We start from the raw sequence: 22,054 nt of genomic DNA, 5'->3' as shown, positions 1-22,054 counted from the left end.
ACTTTCTACCATAAGGGTGGTGTCATCTGCATATCTGAGGTGACTGAAATTTCTCCTGGCAATCTAGATTCCAGCCTGTGTTTCTTCCAGTCTAGCATTTCTCATGATGTACTCTGCATAGAAGTTAAATAAGCAGGGTGACATTATACAGCCTGACGTTCTGCTTTTCCTATTCGGAACCAGTCTGTTTTTCCATGTCCAGTTCTAGCTGTTGCTTCCTGACCTGCACGTAGATTTCTCAAGAGGCAGGTCAGGCATGGTCACCAACAACGATGAAAACCCAAGTTGTTTCACATTACTCTTACCATGAATTAAAACAGCTGAATATGTATCTTTAATGGTGAAATTTGTACCAGTATTTTTTTTACCATATTTTTATAGATTTTTAAACATATGACATTACTCTACTAAAGTGAACATGAAGTCGCTCAGTCGTGTCTGGCTCTTTGTGACCCCATGGACTGTAGCCTTACAGGCTCCTCCATCTATAGGATTCTCAGGCAGGAATACTGGAATGGGTTGCCGTTTCCTTCTTCAGGGGATCTTCCGAACCCAAGATTGGAACCCAGGTCTCCATTTCAAGCAGACATTTTACCCTCTGAGCCACCAGGGAAGCCCAATACTCTACTGATGTTGTAATGCATTCTAAAGCACATGAGAAATAGGAAATCAAAAAAGATTAGAAAAATGTTGAAATATCACTAAATGTTTTTAAAATGTTTCTGTTCCAGTTTTGCTATCATTTATCAGAGCCTATAAGAATATAACTACATTTTTATTTTATGTATTTCTGATGTTTTTGTCATCATCTTTTATGTATTTGGAGTTATGAATGATGTCAATGTTAAAATGAACACCTTAAAGACATCAGCTAAATCTTGGCTTAAAGCAAAAAAAAAAAAAAAAGCACCCGTTTTATTTGAAAAAGTAGACCCCAGGTTTTATGAATCAGTTGCAAATCGGAAAGTATAAAATGATTATATTCAGAGAAATAATCTAATAATGAAATGTGTATTAAGTAGATGTCTATTTCGTGATGACTTTGCAGTTTATAGGTCGTTTGTAAAGCTGACAACATATTTCACAGAAGTGCTGTCGTCTCTCTAACATTTTGTTTAGTTTTGCCAGAGATTCCTTGTGGCTGAGTTAATACTGTGGAGATACAGTTGACAGTTATTTTCTTTGGTTAGAATGTGAAATGCACCAGTTGCATAGTATGTTATTTGAGACCTGAAGGTTGTCAGCACTGAGCTGGGGTTGCAGGCAAGGAATCTAACCAAAGGGAACACTTAAATACCAAGCCCCGCAGATGTAAGCCTGTCCTTAGAAGGAAAGGAGACTAGCTTTCTGGAGCTGTGACTAAGCAGCTCTGTTGAGGAAAAGACTAAAACAATGGTAATGAAAAGAGACTGTGTTAGTTTGGAAATTTTGTCTATGATTATGTGTTCTACATCAGAATCCCAGTTCTTGCCAGAGTCATTTATCCTGGTGATTTACTAGAGTGCCACTCCTGTGATCAGATTGAGTCAGAAGAATTTGACTGAGTACCACCCTTCTCTCTTTAGGAGGAAATAAGATGCTAAACTCCAATTAAAATGAAGGCTGCTGCTTCTAAGTCGCTTCAGTCGTGTCTGATTCTGTGCGACCACATAGAGGGCAGCCCACCAGGCTCCTCTGTGCCTGGGACTCTCCAGGCAAGAATAATGGAGTGGGTTGCCATTTCCCTCTCCAGTGCATGCATGCATGCTAAGTCGCTTCACTCGTGTCTGACTTTGCAACCCTATGGACAGCAGCCCTCCAGGCTTCTCTGATCACAGGATTCTCCAGGTGAGAATACTGAAGTGGGTTACCATTTTCTTCTCCCATTAAAATGAATGTTAATTTAAAACATTAAAACAAGAATAGCTTGTATAACATGTGATGTTCTCATGGCGATCATAGTGATTCAGTGAAAACAGATAGGAACTGAGAAAACAATCTGGGTTGCGTGCTTAACTTCAGTTCAAAGGGATTCATTTTCTAAGTAGCGTAAAGAAGATCCCTTGTGTATTATTACAAGAATTAATTTTTCTGTAGATCTGATGTTCTTTTCACTTACAGATCTGAATTGAACTCAGAGGTCTGAGGATCGTGCTACAGTTTGAATATTGGTCATCAGCTGTTAAGAAGAGTAAAACTTCAGTATGAATGTAATTTAAAGCACACTGTGCCTTAAATACCCTCTCCGGTGTTCTTGCCTGGAGAGTCCCAGGGATGGGGAAGCCCGGTGAGCTGCCGTCTCTGGGGCTGCGCAGAGTCGGACACGACTGAAGCTACTTAGCAGCAGCAGCAGTGCCTTAAATAAACAACGGTGTGCTTTCATTGTTTTAAAGTATCATATTTCTTTTAAAAACTTATGGAGCTGAATTATTTTGAGGGAAATGTGAACACTTGGTTTCTTCAATATAATGGAACTTAGGGGTAAAGATCACAATCTCTGCTTAAAACACTGGGAAGAAAGAAGGAAGAGAAAATATTCCTCCCCTGTTTTGCCTCCAGTTAACAGATGTTTTGCATAAATTGTCTCATCATCATAAGCCATAGTATGAACTCGTCTGTTTGCAGAGTCTTGCTATATATTCAACTTTTATATATATATATATATTCTTGAGATTTTTGATAGAAGTTAAGGAAAGCAGAAATACGCGCTTGAAGTTAATAAAAGAGGCTATTTTCTTAAAAACATTGCCCGAGTGTAGTTTTATACCATTTGCTAACATATGTTCTTGTCATCAGTTTGTGTTGCCACTATCATAAGAAGGGTGTTTCCAAAGTAAAGCTTACAGAAGACAGACTGGAGTCATAAGCTTCAATTCATGTGATTAGAAGCTGCAGAAATTCTATACTAAGTAATCCTCACTTTTCTTAACATTGAAAGTTTTGATCTGTTTGTTGAGAGCGTTTTTACCTAGCATTTTAAATATTTCTCAGGTAGAAAAGCCATTAAGGATAAAAAAAACCTGAATGATCCTTTACCGATAAAATAGATTGTATGTCATTTTATTCTCAAAAGTCATATGTGTTGTAAGCAAATAGTGCTGAATTTGATGAATCAAATAATTATGTTGTGCAAGTGAAAATCTAATTTCATAACTAACTTCTAGAAACTAAGACTTTCATAAGTTTATCCCTTAGCTGAGGTAAGGGAAAGGAGGGAACATCCACTGAAAAATTCGAGAAAGTTGCACGCAGTGTATTTTGGCCTTATTTTTGTCACTGGTGTATTTTTGCGTGTGTGCGTATTTTCCTGCAAATTTAGATAGTCACCTTGTTTTTTTAACAGTGTGCTTTGAATATATCCTCTGTAGTAAGACGAAATGAAGTTCAGTGCTAGTTCATTAAACTCAATAAAATTATACTCGTGCGTAGTGAGTAGACTATTCATCAAGTAATTTCTGGAACACATTTCTTCTGAGAAATTACAGGGAATACACATTTAGCTGATTTCTGTAATATAAAAAAGGGGGGCATAAACCCTCAGATCGGAGAAGTCAGTGGCACCCCACTCCAGTACTCTTGCCTGGAAAATCCCATGGATGGAGGAGCCTGGTAGGCTACAGTCCATGCTAAGGGTCGGACACGACTGAGTGACTTCCCTTTCACTTTCCACTTCCCTGCACTGGAGAAGGAAATGGCAACCCCCTCCAGTGTTCTTGCCTGGAGAATCCCAGGGACAGGGGAGCCTGCTGGGCTGTTGTCTATGGGGTTACACAGAGTCAGACACGACTGAAGTGTCTTAGCCGCAAACCCTCAGATGGTATCTTTTCACTTCGCTAGAGTTTTCTTTTCCGAGTTGATAAACCGAGTGTATACATAAATAAATCCAAGAAAAAGTTCACCAGTGTGGTTTGTGGTGCTTCATCTGTGGATGTCCGAAACCCTTATATGCTGAATGTATTTGAGATGGAAGATTAGTTTTAGCATGATGAAGAAAAACTTGGAGAAGCTGACTTCATGGATAATCAAAACTTCCTAGTTATTTAGTCTGCTTACATATCTTTCTTCAACTCTTTGCCAAAAATATCAGAATCTACACACACGACAAAGTGAAAAACTTCTCTGTGGACTTTCTCAAACACGTACAGGTTTACCCAAAGATTTAATCTACACTTAAATCGTGTCCATTAGTTGTCATGGTCTGATCGTTGTACGCGCGTTTGCTTGCTTGATTTTATCTTCCTAAAAATTGTATACTGATGCCCTATCCCCAGAAGATGATCGTATTGGGAAGCAGCCCCTCTGGGATGTCCTTCTGCCACCATGGAGGAACTGTTGGGAAAGGAATCTCTTCACATATGGAGACCTCAGAGAGTTCACCATAGCAGAGGGAGCAAGAACTCCGCAGTTTGCAAATCAGAGAAGGACATACACAAGAACCATAACCTTACCAGCACGCTGATGCTAGACTTCCCATGACTAGAACTGAAACTTTCTGTTGTTGAAAAGCCAGTTTGTAGTATTTTGACTAAGAAATTGAATGAAGTGAAACACTGGTGACAGCACGTTTTGTTCTCACTTTTTAGTAACTGTGAGGCCTGAGTTGCTTATGAGCAATTTTACATGGAAGAATTATCTTGATACATGCCATGTAGAAATTGTCTAGATAAGTTTTTATCAGGCCTAGACACTTTATTCAAAATTGGATGTCTCACATTAATAGGTGCTGAAAACAGAGTGATCTCTTCTGCTTCACTTTCTGCCATAAGGGTGGTGTCATCTGCATATCTGAGGTAATTGAAATTTCTCCCGGCAATCTTGATTCTGGCTTGTGTTTCTTCCAGTCCAGTGTTTCTCATGATGCACTCTGCATAGAAGTTAAATAAGCAGGGTGACAAAATACAGCCTTTACGTACTCCTTTTCCTATTTGGAACCAGTCTGTTTTTCCATGTCCAGTTCTAACTGTTGCTTCCTGGCCTGCATACAGATCAGGTCAGGTGGTCTGGTAGCCCCATCTCTTGAAGAATTTTCCACAGTTTATTGTGATCCACACAGGCAAAGGCTTTGGCATAGTCAATAGAGCAGAAATAGATGTTTTTCTGGAACTCCCTTGCTTTTTCCACGATCCAACGGATATCGGCAAGTTGATCTCTGGTTCCTCTTCCTTTTCTAAAACCAGCTTGAACATCAGGAAGTTCACGGTTTACCTATTGCTGAAGCCTGGCTTGGAGAATTTTGAGCATTACTTTACTAGCGTGTGAGATGAGTGCAATTGTGCGGTAGTTTGAGCATTCTTTGGCATTGCCTTTCTTTGGAATTGGAATGAAAACTGACCTTTTCCAGTCCTGTGGCCACTGCTGAGTTTTCCAAATTTGCTGGCATATTGAGTGCAGCACTTTGACAGCATCATCTTTCAGGATTTGAAATAGCTCTACTGAAATTCCATCACCTCCACTGGCTTTGTTAGCAGTGATGCTTTCGAAGGCCCACTTGACTTCACATTCCAGGATGTCTGGCTCTACACGAGTGACCACACCATTGTGATTTTCCTTGTCGTGAAGATCCTTTTTGTACAGTTCTTCTGTGTATTCTTACCATCTCTTCTTAACATCTTCTGCTTCTGTTAGGTCCCTACCATTTCTGTCCTTTATCGAGCCCATCTTTGCATGAAATATTCCCTTGGTATTTCTAATTGTCTTGAAGAGATCTCTAGTCTTTCCCATTCTGTTTGTTTCCTCTATTTCTATGCATTGATTCCTGAAGAAGGCTTTCTTCTCTCTTCTTGCTATTCTTTAGAACTCTGCATTCAGATGCTTATATCTTTCCATTTCCCCTTGACTATTGACTTCTCTTCTTTTCACAGCTATTTGGAAGCCTTCCATTTTGCTTTTTTGCATTTCTTTTCCAGGGGGATGGTCTTGATCCTTGTCTCTTGTACAATGTCATGAACCTCATTCCATAGTTCATCAGGCACTCTATCTATCAGATCTAGGCCCATAAATCTATTACTCACTTCCACTGTTTAATCATAAGGGATTTGATTCAGGTCATACCTGAATGGTCCAGCGGTTTCCCCTGCTTTCTTCAATTTCAGTCTGAATTTGGTAATAAGGAGTTCATGATCTGAGCCACAGTCAGCTCCCGATCTTGTTTTTGTTGACCGTATAGAGCTTCTCCATCTTTGGCTGCAAAAAATATAATCAATCTGATTTCTGTGTTGATCATCTGGTGATCACGTGTAGAGTCTTCTCTTGTGTTGTTGGAAGAGGATGTTTGCTATGACCAGTGCATTTTCTTGGCAAAACTCTATTAGTCTTTGCCTTGCCTCATTCTGCAGTCCAAGGCCAATTTGCCTGTTACTCCAGGTGCTCCTTAACTTCCTACTTCTGCATTCCACTCCCCTATAATAAAAAGGACACCGTTTGGGGGTGTTAGTTCTACAAGGTCTTGTAGGTCTTCATAAAACCGTTCAGCTTCAGCTTCTTCAGCATTACTGGTTGGGGCATAGACTTGGATTATTGTGATATTGAATGGCTTGCCTTAGAGACGAACAGAGATCATTCTGTCGTTTTTGAGATTGCATCCAAGTACTTTATTTCAGACTTTTTTGTTGACCATGATGGCTACTCCATTTCTTCTGAGGGATCCCTGCCCTCGGTAGCAGATATAACGGTCGTCTGAGTTAAATTCACCCATTCCAGTCCATTTGAGTTCACTGATTCCTAGAATGTCGACTTTCACTCTTGCCATCTCCTGCTTGACCTCTTCCAATTTACCTGGATTCATGGACCTGACATTCCAGGTTCCTATGCAATATTGCTCTTTAAAGCATTGGACCTTGCTTCTATCTCCAGTCACATCCATTGCTGGGTATTGTTTTCGCTTTGGCTCCGTCCCTTCATTCTTGCTAGAGTTATTTCTCCACTGACCTCCAGTAGCATATTGGGCACCTACTGGCCTGGGGAGTACCTCTTTCAGTATCCTACCATTTGCCTTTTCATACTGTTCATGGGGTTCTCAAGGCAAGAATACTGAAGTGGTTTGCCATTCCCTTCTCCAGTGGACCACATTCTGTCCGACCTCTCCACCATGACCCGCCCGCCTTGGGTTGCCCCGTGGGCATGGCTTGGTTTCATTGAGTTTGAAGAGGCTGTGGTCCTAGTGTGATTAAAATGACTAGTTTTCTGTGAGTATGGTTTTAGTGTGTCTGCCCTCTGATGCCTTCTTGCAACACCTACCGTCTTACTTGGGTTTCTCTTACCTTGGACGTGAGGTATCTCTTCACGGCTGTTGCCGCGAAGCTCAGCCGCTGCTCCTTACCTTGGATGAGGGGTATCTCCTCCCACTGCCCTTCCTGACTTTCAACATGGGATGGCTCCACTACCCTCATTCAAACCAGACATTGTTACATAGGATCAGAAGAGAGGCTGGACCATTGTGCTCCCAACACTGAAATTTCAGAAAGCAATCTTTTCATTTTTTTCAAATTATTTTAATGGGAAGACATTAAATTTACATATTGGGTTAGTTTTTGCCTTACATCAGCAAGAGTAGGTCACCAGTACACATGTGTTCCTGCATCCAGAACCTTCCTCCCACCTCACTCCCCAGACTATTGCTCTTTGTTGTCCCAGAGCACTGGTTTTGGGTGCCCTGCCTCATGCACTGAACTTGCACCAGTCATCTGTTTATGTATGGTAACGTATATGTTTCAGTGCTCTTCGCTCAAATCACCCCACCATTGCCCTCTCCACAGTCTGTTCTTTCCATGTCTGTCTCCTTTGCTGCCCTGCATGTGGGATCATCAGGACCATCTCTCCAAATTTCATACATATGCATTCCTACCCAGGACCTGTATTCCTCTTTTTGACTTTACTTCATTCTGTAGAGGAGGCTCCTGTTTCACCCACCTCTCTAGAATTGACTCAAATGCATTCCTTTCCACAGCTGAATAATAGTCCACCATGTATATATACCACCACTTTCTTATCCATTCACCTGCAGTGGATATCTAGATTGCTTCCATGCCCTAGCTATCGTAAACAGTCGTGCGCCGGGAGCCAGCACGGGAGATCCCACCCATGACAAGGTCATGGGGGAATGAACTGTTAAAGCAAGGCTTCAGGACTCGAGGGTCTCCCTAGACCTGCTCGAGCATCTACCCCCAAACCAGAATCTGTCTGTCTCACTATTTTGTGCCTTTCACCAACTCTCCTGACATACAGGGGGCTATCCACAACCACCTTTCTCTGGAGTAAATCAGCTTAGGGCTCTATCTAGCTAATAAGTCTCCTGGACATGAGAGGAATATTTCAAATCAAACCCCCACTGTTAGCATTCTAGCTTGCTTGACAGGTTTATCCAGACTCTTGCAGCTGCGCATAGGATTGTTCACAGCCTCCCAACTGTGAGAAGCATGGGAAGCCTGAAACATAGAGCCTTCCAAAGAATTAAAAGTTATTAGAGTAGTGCTGGCGTAGGATTTCATTATTGGGCCGAAGCTTGTCGCTGAGTTCCCATATCTCTTATCCATCGGACACCTGAGAGTGCATTCGTTAACATAGTTGTAATGTAAGAAGAAGTGTAGCCTTGAAATTAACCACATCAGACCTTTGAGCTAATTGGTTCTTTCTTTCTTGTAACTCACTGCACCTTTCCTCCGTGAGAAATGTAACTTGTTTAATACTTTCTGAGGCTGACATAGGTTAGAAATAGAGAGAAAACACATTTCAAGGGAAAATAAGTTTTCTGGTTGAAGAGCCTTTATCTAAAGAGGGTCATAAAATGTTCACAGGCCTCCAAGGCCAGAAGATAACGTACACAGTATTGTTTCTCGGAAAGGTATGCAGAAAAAAAAATCGTGGTTTTGACAGAGACAAAACAGATGTAATGTTTGGCCTGACTCTGTATGACTTTGCATCTTTCACTTCCCTCTACGTACAACTGAAGGTATAAAAGTCCCTCTGAAAGTAAAATAATGGGCCTTGCTCACTGAAGAAGCTTGGTCACCCCGCATTTTTATTTTTTTCCTCTTTCTTTCTTTCTCTCTCCCTCTCCCTCCCTCTCTTTTTCAGGCTGATCCCTTGGAACACAGAAGCTCCCTCTTGCCTGGCCAAGGAATAACAGCCTCTTTCTCCCCTCTATTTTCTTATCTACAACATTCTTTCCTTATCTCTCTCTAAATCATTCGCCGTTTCTCCTGAGGGTTTGCCTGGATCCTGCCTGTGCTGGACCCCAGCAATCGTGGGATGAATAGCGGCGTACATGTGTCTCTTTCAGTTTTGCTTTCCTTGGGGTGTATGCTTGGGTGATTGCTGGTCATAGGACAGTTCCATTTCCAGGTTTTGAAGAAATCATATGGTTTATTGTGGCTATACCAGTTTTCATTCCTAGCAACAGTGTAAGTTGGTTACCTTTTCACTCCCTCTCCAGGGTTTCTTGCTTGAGACTTTGGGTGATGGTCCTTGGGACCAGTGTGAGATGACATCTCATTGCGGTATTGACTCTCATCACTCTGATAATGAGTGATGTTGAGCATGTGTCCTGTGTTCGTTAGCCATCAGTATATGTTCTCTAGAGAAATGTCTATTTAGTTCTTTTGCCCACTTTTTGGTCGGGTTGTTTATTTTTCTGGTATTGAGTTGCATGAGCTGCTTGTATATGTGGGAGATTAACTCTTGGGCAGCTGTGTGCTTTGTTGTAATTTGCTCCAGTTCTGAAGGCTGTCTTTTCACCTTGCTTATAGTTTGCTTCACTGTGCAGAAGCTTAGAAATTTAAATTGGTCACTGTTGTTTCCTTCTGTGTTTATTTCCATTACTCTGGGAGGTGGGTCACTGAGGAGAAGATCTTGCTGTGATTTCTGTCAGAGAGTGTTCTGCCTGTGTTTTTCTCTAAGAACGTTATAGTTTCCGGTCTTCCACTTAGGTCTTTAATCCATTTTGCATTTGTTTGTGTGTGTGCCATTAGCAAACATTTCATTCTTTTAATGTGGTTGACTGTTTTCCCAGACCCGCTTGTTCAAGAGGTTGTCTTTGCTCCGTTGCATATTGATGCCTCCTCTGTCAAAGACAAGGAGGCCGTGGGTGTGTGGCTTCGTCTCTGGACTCCCTATTTTGTTCCATGGGTCTGTATATCTGTCTTTGGCCCAGGACCTTATACTCTTGATGAGTAGCTTTGTAGTATAGTCTGAAGTCAGGAAGTCTGATTCCTCCGTTTCCATTGTTTCTCAAGAGTGATTTCCTCTTTGGAGGTCTTTTGTGTTTCCACACAGATTGTGAAATTATTTGTTCTAGGTCAGTGAAACACACCGTTGGTGTTTTGATAGGGATTTCACAGTTGAATATGAGAATATCAATGTGAATGAACGTACTGATCGATTGCCTTGAGTTGCACACTCGTGGTCACTATACTGATTCTTCTGATCCAAGAACATGGTACATGTCTTCTTCTATTTGTGTGATCTTTGATGTCTTTCACCATGGTTTTATGGTTTTCTGTACCAGGTCCTTGCTTTCTTCAAGTGACCGTATTCCTAAATATTTGATTCTCTTCCCTGGATGGTGAATGAGATACTTTCCTTAAGTTCTCTTTCTTGCTTTTCATTGCTAGTGTATCAGAGTGAAAGGGACTCAAGGGATTCCTGAGTATTAATTTTGTCTCCTGCAGCTATACTCTATTCATTGACTAGTTCAAGTAATTTTCTGCTGACATCCTTATTGTTCTCTGTGTAGAGGGTCATGGCATCTTCTAACAGTATTTTTTTTTTCTTTTCTTCCAATCTGTATTCCTCTAATTTCCTTTTTCCCTGATTGCTATGTCTAGGGCTAACTTAAAAACTAACTCCAATGTGTTTTTCACCTCAGAAAAGCTTACTGATGAAATTACGAAGCACTGAGAAATCTCAATTCTACCAGATTCCCGCAATAAAATCATGAAGCTCTTCAGGAGTTGGGGGCAAATTTTTAGGTGGCGGGGAAGCAGAATCTGTTAAGTATTTAGAAATCTATATCATCATCCAATTAGTCTGGAATACTTGTAGTCTTTCCTTTGTTTCAGAAGCTTCTAGAGCCCTCAGAGTAATGCAGGGCTTTCTAACTGAAACCAAGAAACTCAACAAGAGCTCATCAAACTCTAACAGTGCACGTTAGAAAAATTGCATTACTGTGCCGCTAAAAGTTGTGAGCTTTATAGCCAAATTAAAGAATGGCAAAGGCACCTTCAAGATGATTGTGCTGAAGATCCTGCTAAAACAGGTGAGGCCACAGGGCAAGGGAACAGGGGAGGCGTGGGAGACCCCTGAATGAAGTGTGGTCCGAGGCAGAGGCAGGCTCCAAAGGCACAGCTGAGAAGAGTCCCTTAGGGCCACAGCTGTAAGTGACACAGCCATGACTTTGGGTGTCTCCCTCAGGCCTGCATCTGAGGAGGATCAGCACCTGAGGCCTCTAGGTCAGGAATGACGAGAGACAGTACACCAGAGCAGCCACCAGAGACAGTTATTGTTGTAAATGTGGATGATCCCGGGAAAGAGCTGAGAGAGCGGGAGTCCAAGACCCATGCCCGTCAGTCAGAGCCCCTGGAGTTGCTGTCACTAGTGCAATGCAAAGGCACGAGGTGGTCCACAAGCAAAGAGGAGCTGGAAGGGGCTGCTATTCTCATCTGCTCTGAGTGCCAGCCGGATTCAGACACACGCCTGCCATCTGCTGTGAAGACAGGGAGCAGGTCAGAGACCGAGGGCCTTCTTGCTGAAGACACACACACACATACACACACACACACACTCACACATACACATGCACACCACCCCCTTGCCTGAAGACACAGTGTGCAACAGGGACTGCAAATCCTGACACGATAAGCAGTGACATTACACTACCCAGCACACACAAGTCAGGAGGAGGAGCGTAGCAGTCAGAAACAACCCCTGCTTGGGGGATGCAGACCACCTCAGATGCAGAACACCACAAGGAACCCAGAGCCAGGAGTGGGTCTGATGGCACGGCAGGGCCTGAGGATATGAGTGGTGGCTGGGCAAGTGGAAGTACCCAGCATCCTTGGAAATTCCTATTCCAGTGTGCTTCTTCCACTCAAGACTAGGGCTGTTGCTATTGGCTCTTCTGGCCCAGCATGTGGCCTGCATGGCTCCTTGACCTCAAGCAGATTATGAACCACGCTCACGTTTCTGTCATGATCAGCGACCAAGATAAAGACTTTCTTAACTACAAGATTGACGTGAAGGTCAGTGAGGGAGAATGAGGGCATGCGTGTACGGGACTTGGTGGGGAGTTGGGGGGATCATGTTATCTATGTTCATGTGATGTGAGAATGTGCAGAGGTTTTGTGGAAACTGTTAATGCCTGCCTGGGAGGCAAGCTGAGGCACCTAGAAGCTTGTACCTTTACCCTCATCCCTGTCCTAGAAGGTGCAGGTGCAGAGCCATCCAAGGTCCAACGGCAAGGTGATCATTTCCTTTGGGGACAACGCCTACTTCTGGAACATGGTGATCATTAAGGAGTATTACCTTGACATCACTGGTAAGACATGGCTTCATGGAGGTGTAGGTGTGTTAGGGGATGGATGATCCACCTGCGGAATCCACCCCTGTGTTCCCTGTCTTTCTGCAGGGTATAGGGCGCGTTATTCCACGCCACTCCACTGGTTCTTGGACTTTGAATGAGGAGCACCCAGCTGCAGGCTGTATATCAGGAGTCTTAAATTTCTCAACTGGTTGTCAGGCCACAACTGCCCAGGATCGAACAGGATTGCTGAGGTGGAGTTGCTTTGGGCCTGCATACAGTTGATGACTGATGTTGGAGTTCTTGGATGCTCACGAGAGTGTTTGGGCCTGGTCAGCCCTGGGCTGACCTTGCTTGTGTTGCCAGCAGATCATTGGTCAAGACATGTGGGACAATCCTGTGACGTATTACCCGAGGAAGGAAAGTTCTGCTCCGAGCGGTAACTGACAGAGACACATGCGGGGAGGGTGTCTGGAGGCGGACCCTGAAGGGACAGCCGTGTCGTGGCCAGGACACTGTCCTTTTCCAAATGGGGATGCTCAGGCTCATGCAAGCTGGCTGCAGAGCCAGGCTTTGGGTCCTGCATGTAGCACATGACCTGCTGAGACTGGGGGCTTTGGAACTCGGTGTGTCCAAGTGAAGCAAGTCTTCCTCAGTGCGGGAGTCCAGGTGATACTACTAGAAACAGGATGAATTAAGTATCTTTGTCAGAATCTTCTTTCCATGTGTCAAGCCATCCCCCAGCCTCCTGTTAGTCAATGAGTTTAAGAATGCCTGTGCCTTACACTCCCACCCCTTACCCTGGGAAAGCCTATCATTGAAAGGGCGTCCTGTCCGGTGTCCCAGGGCACCTGTGTGCTGACCTTGGGATCTTCTGTGAATTTACACATCCACCAATCGGCGTCTCTCCACAGCCACACATGCTGCGCTGGAAGCTGCTTCAGGCTGCCTTCGGAAAATACGGAAGTGCTCAGGGAGGAGGTGGACAGGGAGCTCCAAGGGCAGGACATGGTGCCTACTGACGCCATCTCCAACAGTGCTGGACATGGTGCCTTCAGCTCCTGAAACACCTGTGTTCCCTGTACACGTTTGTGTCTCTGTATCAAGCCTGTAATTGTATACACGTGTATGCTTGTGTTGCCTGTGTTTATGTGTGTATGTGTGTGTGTGTGTGTGTGTCTGGTCCAGGGAAAAAGCAGAGATGAAGGCAACAAGACAGGAGATGCCAAGCAACCAGAAGAGGAGACACAAGGCATCACAAGTCTGAGGGTGGTTGCTCACTGTATCTCCGCAGTGACCCTGTCCAGGATGGGAATGAGGAAAGGATGGCCAGTAGTAACACAGGAACTTGGCTCCAGACATCTGGAATTAGAGGAAATACAGAAACACGCTCACCATTTCTCCCGTGTTGTAGTATGTGTTTGGACCAGGAAGAGCGGGTGCATGGTCTCTGGATTCACCCAGGGCAAATCAAGTGGTGTGGGGATTTCAAACCACCGCCTGTGGAGCCCACAGTCTGTGCGGACATGAGCCAGCATGCGGAAATGGTGGATGCGGATACAGAGGACCTGGGATGGTTGAGGAGGCTAAGGTCTTGCTGAGAAGGAAGAGACCTGAAGGAGAAAGAGACACAGATTGCCTGCTGCACTGGAGACTTGTTCCACACACATAAAAAGGAGACCCGGGAAAGTCCTGGACCAGGGCTGCCCAGGATCAGCCCATCAGCCAGCACGCTCTCTCCATGAGGGTGGCACACACTGGCACGATGCGACAGAAAATGCAAGACATGCTAATAAGGTAGGTTGTCCGTGCAAAACCACAGGCATCCTAAGAGAGACAAGGTGTGAGCGTGGCATGCCTCCAGGCACTTCCAGTCTCCTGGTAGTGCAGAAAGGCGAAGAAAGTGCAGGTGTTGGTGTACGCGTGTGTTCCTCTGCCGGGGTGTGCCTATGAGGGAGGGAACAGGGAGGAAGCAAGGATGGTGGGCTCATTGCATGTCCCAAGGGACCTCAGGAGAGCGGGAGACAGGGAAGCCCCTGGGGGCAGTTCAGGGCCTGCTGGTTTTCAGGGTCTAGGGAAAGTCCTGCCCAAGATACCCCATGGCTCATGCTGGAAGCCCTGACGTAAATTCCTTCTGTCATCTGGGCCTTGCCTGTGGCTTTTGGGGCCTGAGGGGCAAAGGTGTGTGTCTGCACCTGAGAGAGGATTCTAGCAGTCTTGCTGGAGCAGGCTGTCTGGTGTTTTCAGAGGGGATTTGCACCATCGGAAACTCAGAGGGAAGCTGCGTCCTGGCTGACCGTCTTCGATATCCCTGTGCCCAACCGAGGACTGGCTTCCTAGGCACATGGGCTCTGTAGGTAAGCAGGGATGCCTGACTGTAAGGAGTCCTACCTGGGCCTAATGAGACCAACTGAAAGAGAGTATTCACATTTAGCAAATCAGTGAGGGTGGGTGGAATCAAGCCCTCTTGTTGTTTTTGAGATAGAAAAACTGCTATCTGCCCAAGGGAGGCTTGATCTGTGGGCCCAGTAAGGGCAGGTTTCCCAGGTCATCATCTGTTGGGGGATTCCGTGGGTCAGGGTAGTCATAAACACAAGGGACTACGTGTGGAAATGCCACCTTATCTTTATGGCCTCAGGTTGCACGCCTTGTATCAGAAGTGGCCCTTTATCTATGTGCTCCTTCCTCAATACATGGTTATGTATTTATATTTTTAAAAGCTTTATAACTTTTTGTTATCAATATACATATGGAAAAATACATAAGTCAGGAGTGTACAGTTCCATGGATACTCACCAACTAAACACATCCACGTAATTAGCATCCAAATCAAGAAACAGAACATCACCGGCAACCCTGAAAACTCTCTTGTGTCTCTCCCAATCACCGCACTCCAAAGATAACTAGGATATCTGACTTTCAACGCATAGATTAGTTCGGTCTCTTTTGGACCTTTACATGAACGGAATCATACAGTATGCATCCCTGTGTCTAGCTTACATTACTTACCATTATACTTAATGAGACGTATCTATGTTTTCCCTGCAGCAATAGCTTGTTCGCTCTTGGCCTACAGTTCAAGATATTTCTTAAATCTACATCTTGGCAAACTCCTCTTTAAGAAGTAGATTGGCGATGCCCAGCTGGAGTTCTTATCATGTTCAATTTTCAGGTGACTTTCCATGTTTCAGTGAAGACAGTTTCTGCCTCTTTTTTTGGAACACTATTTCACAAGTCCTGATGTAGAAAATGTTCCTGAGAGTCTGAATTTTCCTTCCCAAGGATCCTTTTTATATTATCTAAATACTCTCCCTGGGACCATTATATTTTTCCAATGATAGAAGACTATTATTGTTCCCTCTTAGTCATCTTTTTGGCAGTAGTGCCTTTCTCCTTGCTTTCGCAGAACAACGTCTAAATGTCTTTCTACCTTCTGCCATCATTTTGAAGTTTAGGGTCCAAACCCATCAGCGAAATTCCAAGGACCATGTCCAGCCAATGGACACACACTGGGTTGTAAACAATCTTCATCTAAGGGAAGAATTTGGTTTTTTCTTTTTAATTCTTATATTTTTTATTTATTTTACTTTACAATATTTGTATTGGTTGTGCCAAACATACACACGGATCCTCACAGCACTGGATCACACACAGGCCCATCACAGTCCCTGGGGGCCCTTGGAGGCTCGGACATCTCTTTGGCCTCTTCCTGCTAAAGGGAGATAGCACTTGGAAGCACAGGTAGACAGGTGCACATCGAAAGCTACACAGATAGAAAGAACAGGGGGCCTCACTCAGAATGTTGTGGGCCCTAAGGGGTGGTAGGCTAGCAAAAGGGACACGGATTTGACCAGGAATGACCTAGATAGGTGCACACCAAGAAGACAGTTCTCCAAGTCAGCTGAGCCCAGACGTCCTTGTTTTCTGGTGCCCTGAAGGATTGCACAGACAATGGATCAGAATAGCCTGACTGGTACTGGGAAGCTGTCCAAGGTGATGGGAGAATGCAGAACGCAGGTGCCTGTCACTCAGCTGTCCAGGGCGAGCGTTTCCAACCTGCCCAATTCTCTGCAGATCGGTCCCTGTCAGGAGAAAAATGCCAAAATTTTGTAGCCTTTGAGGCTAAATCACAGAGTTAGAAGTGCAACCTGACATGATCGATGAGCATGTGAAAGAAAATAACCAGGACAGAGAAACTCGGGTGGTTACCAAAACTCATGTTCCTGGAGAAGAAAGCTTGTACTTCTGCATATCTGCAAGTTTCCTGTCAGGGATATTAGTGTGTACACACGCATGTGTGTGCATGTGTGCGCACAAAATTGCCTGACAGTACGCTTGTGAATATGAAGTGTCGGAACTGACCCAGCCAGGTGATGGAAGTTGGATAGCGAAAACATGAAAGCCATAGGGAAAGGTACATACTCAGGCCATGAGACGCACTGGAGCCAGGGTACCAATGCCTGTTATCTCACTGAGTGAGCAGTTTCTAAGTGGAATCACAGTGGTGCACCCAGGAAGCCTGGCAGAAAGGAGAGGCAGGAAGAAATTGACTGGGGGCCACCAGGGAGAGTGCAGAGGAGCCAAGACACAGAACAGGCTGCAATGCCAGACACAGAAGCCACAGCGGGTGACCCCACAGCCCTTTGGACATGCAGCTACAAAGGCCTTTCCATCCTTCTCGAACACTGGGAATTCTTTCCCTGACCGTACCGTGAGCATGAGCAACACTTGCCGTTTATGTGAGGTTTCAGAAATGGACCAGCACCGCAGCATAGGCACTTGCTACCTGCATAGTCTTCCAGTCTGAAACATCACTCTTTGTACTCTTTGCAGAAAGCATATATAGGGGGTCACGACTATACGATGGATGGCTTAGATTGTTCCTGTTGCTGCCCCCAGCCCCACAGGATTGGGTAACTGGGCAGGCTGGTACGTGTTCTCAGATGGAGAACAGAACCACCTGAAAGGGCCTCGATAGGGTAAATGGGCAGACGTACATGTCTCCCGCACCAGTGAGTCACGGAACTTAACAGGGAGTTGTCCTTAGCGACTCACTGGCAGGAATTTGAACAAGGTTCAGGGAGCTTCCTCATGCCAGCAGAGCATGCCCCATTTCTCCCTCTGTGAAAAGTGTGGCCAAGCCACCTCAGGCCTGTGCAGGTTCATGTCTGTCCAGTGAGGGAGGGAGGGTTACCCGACCCCTTCTGCGGTTCAGCAGGGACTGCCCACTGTTGGCTTTCAAGATGGAGAAAGCACTCTCGAAACCTGTGGAAAAAATAACTGATCTCCCGTCGGTGCAACTCACTCAGGAGGAGAAGGGCTTGCCTTCACTCCAAGGATAAGCTTCTCCTATAAGCGCTGGTGTCCATAGAGTGGCAAATGGCAACAGCACCACTTAAAGAGAAGGAGACACACAGACACCAGCCCTGGAACACACAAGGGAGGATTGCTCCAAACAGTGCTATGCCAAAGCAGAGACAAAGAGACAAAGAGAGAGCTCTATACCCTAGGGTCCTGGTGTCCCTGAACAATGGAGATCAACGTGGCAAACGGTGGGGTTTCTCCCTACTCCCCTAGCATCCGGCCAGCAACAGTCTGTCTGTCCCATGGAGAAAAGTATCCAGCCACTTGGCACCCCTGTGTATCCTCTGGATACTCAGGGAGAGCTCCCAGATATTGAAGGTCCTGTGGGACACAGGAGTGTGCTGTTTGGATTGTGGATCAGGAATCCGTGGCTGGAATTTCCAGAACCAGATCAATGACAGTGCCTGAGGTAGCGGCAGATGCAAAACCTGCTAGCTCTCTGGATCAGAGTCTGGCCACGTAGTGGAGCTGGATCCCAGGAACCACGGAAGATGCCATCCGGTCTAGGGGCGTGTCCATCGTGTGCTGTCCACCACCCTCTCGGCCACTGATCTAGATTTGGGTCAGCTGCCTGTGCGTGGCTCACAGCCTAGGGCCCCGCCTGTATGGCTGATGTCCCAGGGCCCGTTCACCCTGTCCTGGGCTCCCACCGTCCGTTTCTATAGTTCAGGCCACCCACCCCCCCGGCCCCCACACACACACGCGAGCCATAGCCTCTGAAGCATGCCCCACACTCCCCACAGCAAAAACGCTAGTGGGCCCCACAGGATTACTGCACCCTGGGCCGCCATTGCTCACCACTTGCTGTGGTGCTATTATGTCCTGTCCCTTAGCGTCTGACCCAGGCTGGGGTCATGGCCAGAGCCAAGAGGAGCATGAGAGGAATGCAGGAGCGTCCTGGGACCCCAGACCTCCTTAGCTGTGAGCTCCTTAGGTGCTCAGGGGGATGGGGCCCCGTGGCCTGTCCTGGTGATGCTGCGCATGGCTGGGACGTTGCAGCCACCAGTGGCCACGCCAGGCAAAGATGCCACCCTCTTCAGAGTGGAGGCAAGAGAGGACGGCGAGGCCCAGGTGGATGGAGTCGTGGCAGGGATCAGACGGGGTTTCCAGCTGCTTCCAGAGGACATCATTGAGGATGTGGAGGTTGTGCCGCATGAGTAACAGCGACAGGGGTCCTCCCTGGAGCTGGAGGAGAAGACGGTGGAGGAGCAGTGCCAGGAAAGGCCTGGAGGCCCGAGTGAGCTCCCGGCACTAGATGTGATGCAGGCACTGGCGACCCTGCAAGTGGAACTGAGCTCTGAGCCTGAGAAAACCTACAGGGCCTACGTTTGGTTCATGTGCAAGAGCCATGAGAGGAGGAAGCGGGACTTGGCTCAGAAGAGTGCCATCATCCAGGGCATCCCTGGCTTCTGGGCCAACGTGGTATCCTTCCTGCTACTCCTTGTGGTCCGCTGCTCAGGAGGAGGGGGAGGTGCAGAGGCAGGAGCAGGAGGAGGGGTGGAGGCGAGGGGGCAGGATGGTGGACCCTGAAGGAAGTGTGGTACTGGGCAATTGGCAGGCTCCAAAGGCACAGCTGAGTAGAGTCCGGGCAGGGCCACACCTGTAAGTGTCGCAGCCATGACCCTGTGTGTCTACTTCAGGCCTGCATCTGAGGAGGAACAGCCTCTAAGTCAGAAATGACCAGAGACAGTACACCAGAGCCGCCTTAGCTGACAGTTATTGTTGTCAAGGTGAATGATTCCTTAAATAACTGAGATATGGGAGTCACACACACACACGCACACACACACAAACCCACAGAACATATGTAGACATACACTAGCCAACCCCAACCCCTTTGCTTTCAGACATGGTTTGTCACAACGATTGTTAGTCCTACCATGTAGGCAGTGACATGCCACTACCCAGCATACACAGGTCTGGGAAATAATAGCTATCAGAAACAGCCCCTGCCTGGGGAATGCAGACCACCTCAGATACAGAACACCACCAGGAACACAGAGCCATGAGCTTGTCTGATGGTATGGCAGGGCCTGAGCTCATCAGTAGTGGCTGGGTAAGCAGAAGTGCCCAGCATCCTTGAAGATGCCTCTTCCCGTGTCCTTCTTCCACCCCAGACTAGGGCTGATGCGCCTGGCTCTTCTGGGCCCAGCATGTGGCGTAAATGGCTCCTTGACCTCAAGCAGATTATGAACCACCCTCAAGTTCCTGTCATGATCAGCGACCAAGATAAAGACTTTCTCAGCTACATGATCGACTTGAATGTCAGTGAGGGAGACTGAGGACAGGTGGGCATGGGACTTGGTGGGGTGTGGGAGGATCATGTTATCCATGTCCTACACTGTGAGAGTTTGGAGAGGCTTCGTGGAAGCTGTTAATGCCTGCCTGGGAGGCAAGCTGAGGACCCTAGAAGCTTGCACCTTTTCCCTCCTCCCTGTCCTAGCAGGTACAGGTGCGAGCCGTCCACGGTCATGCAGCAAGCTGATCTTTTCCTTTCGAGACCACCCCTATTTCTTGAAAAGAGTGATCATAAAGGAGTATTACCTTGACATCACTGGTAACACGTGAGTCCGGGAATGATGATTGTGGGTGTGCAGGGGTGTGGATGATCCACCTCTGGGATCCACACCCATCTCCCCTCTCTTCCTGCAGGGTATAGGGGACATCGTTCCACTCCAGTCCGTTGGTTCTGGGACTTTGAACAGGGAGCACCAGCTGCAGGCTGGACACCAGGAGCCTTAACTTTCTCAACTGGTTGTCAGGCCACAACTGCCCAGAATCAAACAGGATTGCTGAGGTGGTATTGTTTTGGTCCTGCATACAGTTGATGATTGTTGTTGGAGTTCTTGGCTGCTCGTGTGAGGGTTCAGATCCTGGTCAGCCCAGGGATAAGCTTGCTCAGCAGCAAAGTGTTGCCAGCAGATTATCAGCGAAGACCAGTGGGATGATCTCCTGAAGGACTACCCCAGGAGAGAAGATTTTTCCATGACAGAAACACGTGTGGTGAAGGGGTCTGGAGGTGGGCCATGAAGGGACAGCCTTGTGCTAGCCGGGACATTGTCCTTTCCCAAATGGGCTTGCTCAGTCTCATGCACGCTGGCTGCGGAGTCTGAATTTGGGCCACGCATGTAGCAAGTGGCCTGCTGAGACTGGGGGCTTGGGGATTCAGTGTGTCTGTGAGTGAAGCAAGTCCCCTCAAATCAGTTGTGGTTGCAGAGTTGAGAGTGCTAGGTGATACTATTAGAGGCAGGGTGAATTAAGTTCCTTTGTCAGAATCATCCTTCCATGGGTCCTTCCATCTCCTGGCCTCCTGTTGCTCACTGAGTTTGAGATTGCCTGTGCCTTACACTCCCGCCCCTTACCCTGGGAAGGCCTAAAATTGCAAGGGCGTCCTCTCCGGGGTCCCAGTGCACCTGTGTGCTGACTTTGGGATCTTCTGTGAAATTCCACATCCACCACTTGGTGGCTCAGCACCACCACACATGCTGCGCTGGAAGCGGCTTCAGGCTGCCTTGGGAAAATACGGAAGAATTCGTGGAGAAGGTGAACAGGGAGCCCCAAGGGCAGGACATGGTGCCTACTGTCGCCATCTCCGCCATTGCTGGCCTCGGTCGCCTTCACCTCCTGAAACACCTATGTTCGTTATTTGCATTTGTGTCCCCGTGCTGAGCGTGTGTGTGTATACACACGTGCTTATTTGTGCTGCCTGTGTGTGTGTGTGTGTGTCCAGCCCAGGGCAGAGGCAGAGATGAAGGCGGCAGGAGAGGAGGTGCTGAGCAACCAGAAGAGGAATCATGAGGCGACCAGGCTGAAGGTGGTCAGTCGCCGTATCTCTGCATTGACCCTGCCCAGGATGGGAACGAGGAAAGGATGGCCAGTGATAACTCCAGACTGTGGCTCCAGATATCTGCAATTAGACCAGATACAAAACATGCTCATCAGTTCTACCGTGTTGTTGTGTGTGTTTGGATCAGGAAAAGGGTTTCACGGTCTAAGGATTCACACAGAGCAAATCACGTGGGGTGGGGCTTTGAAACCACTGCCTGTGGAGCCCTCAGTGTGTGGGGCCACGGGCTGGCCTCTGGAAATGATGGACGTGCCTATGGCAAGACCCGGGATGGTGAGGCTAAGGTCCTGCCGAGATGGGCAGAGAGCTGAAGGAGAAAGAGTCACAGATTGCCTGCTGCACTGGAGACTTGT

The 22,054-nt window shown here is 46.6% G+C and overlaps 1 pseudogene; it reads left to right on the top strand.

The window, feature by feature from the left end:
* Positions 1-18,835: 18,835 nt before the first annotated feature.
* On the top strand, positions 18,836-20,884 carry LOC128070957 (testis-specific Y-encoded protein 1-like; annotated as a pseudogene).
* Positions 20,885-22,054: the final 1,170 nt, after the last annotated feature.

The sequence above is a fragment of the Budorcas taxicolor genome, chromosome Y (genome assembly GCF_023091745.1).
Source record: "Budorcas taxicolor isolate Tak-1 chromosome Y, Takin1.1, whole genome shotgun sequence".
Classification (NCBI taxonomy): Eukaryota; Metazoa; Chordata; class Mammalia; order Artiodactyla; family Bovidae; genus Budorcas; species Budorcas taxicolor.
The sequence above is the reverse complement of the archived record's forward strand: the minus strand, read 5'-3'. Positions and strand labels throughout refer to the sequence as shown.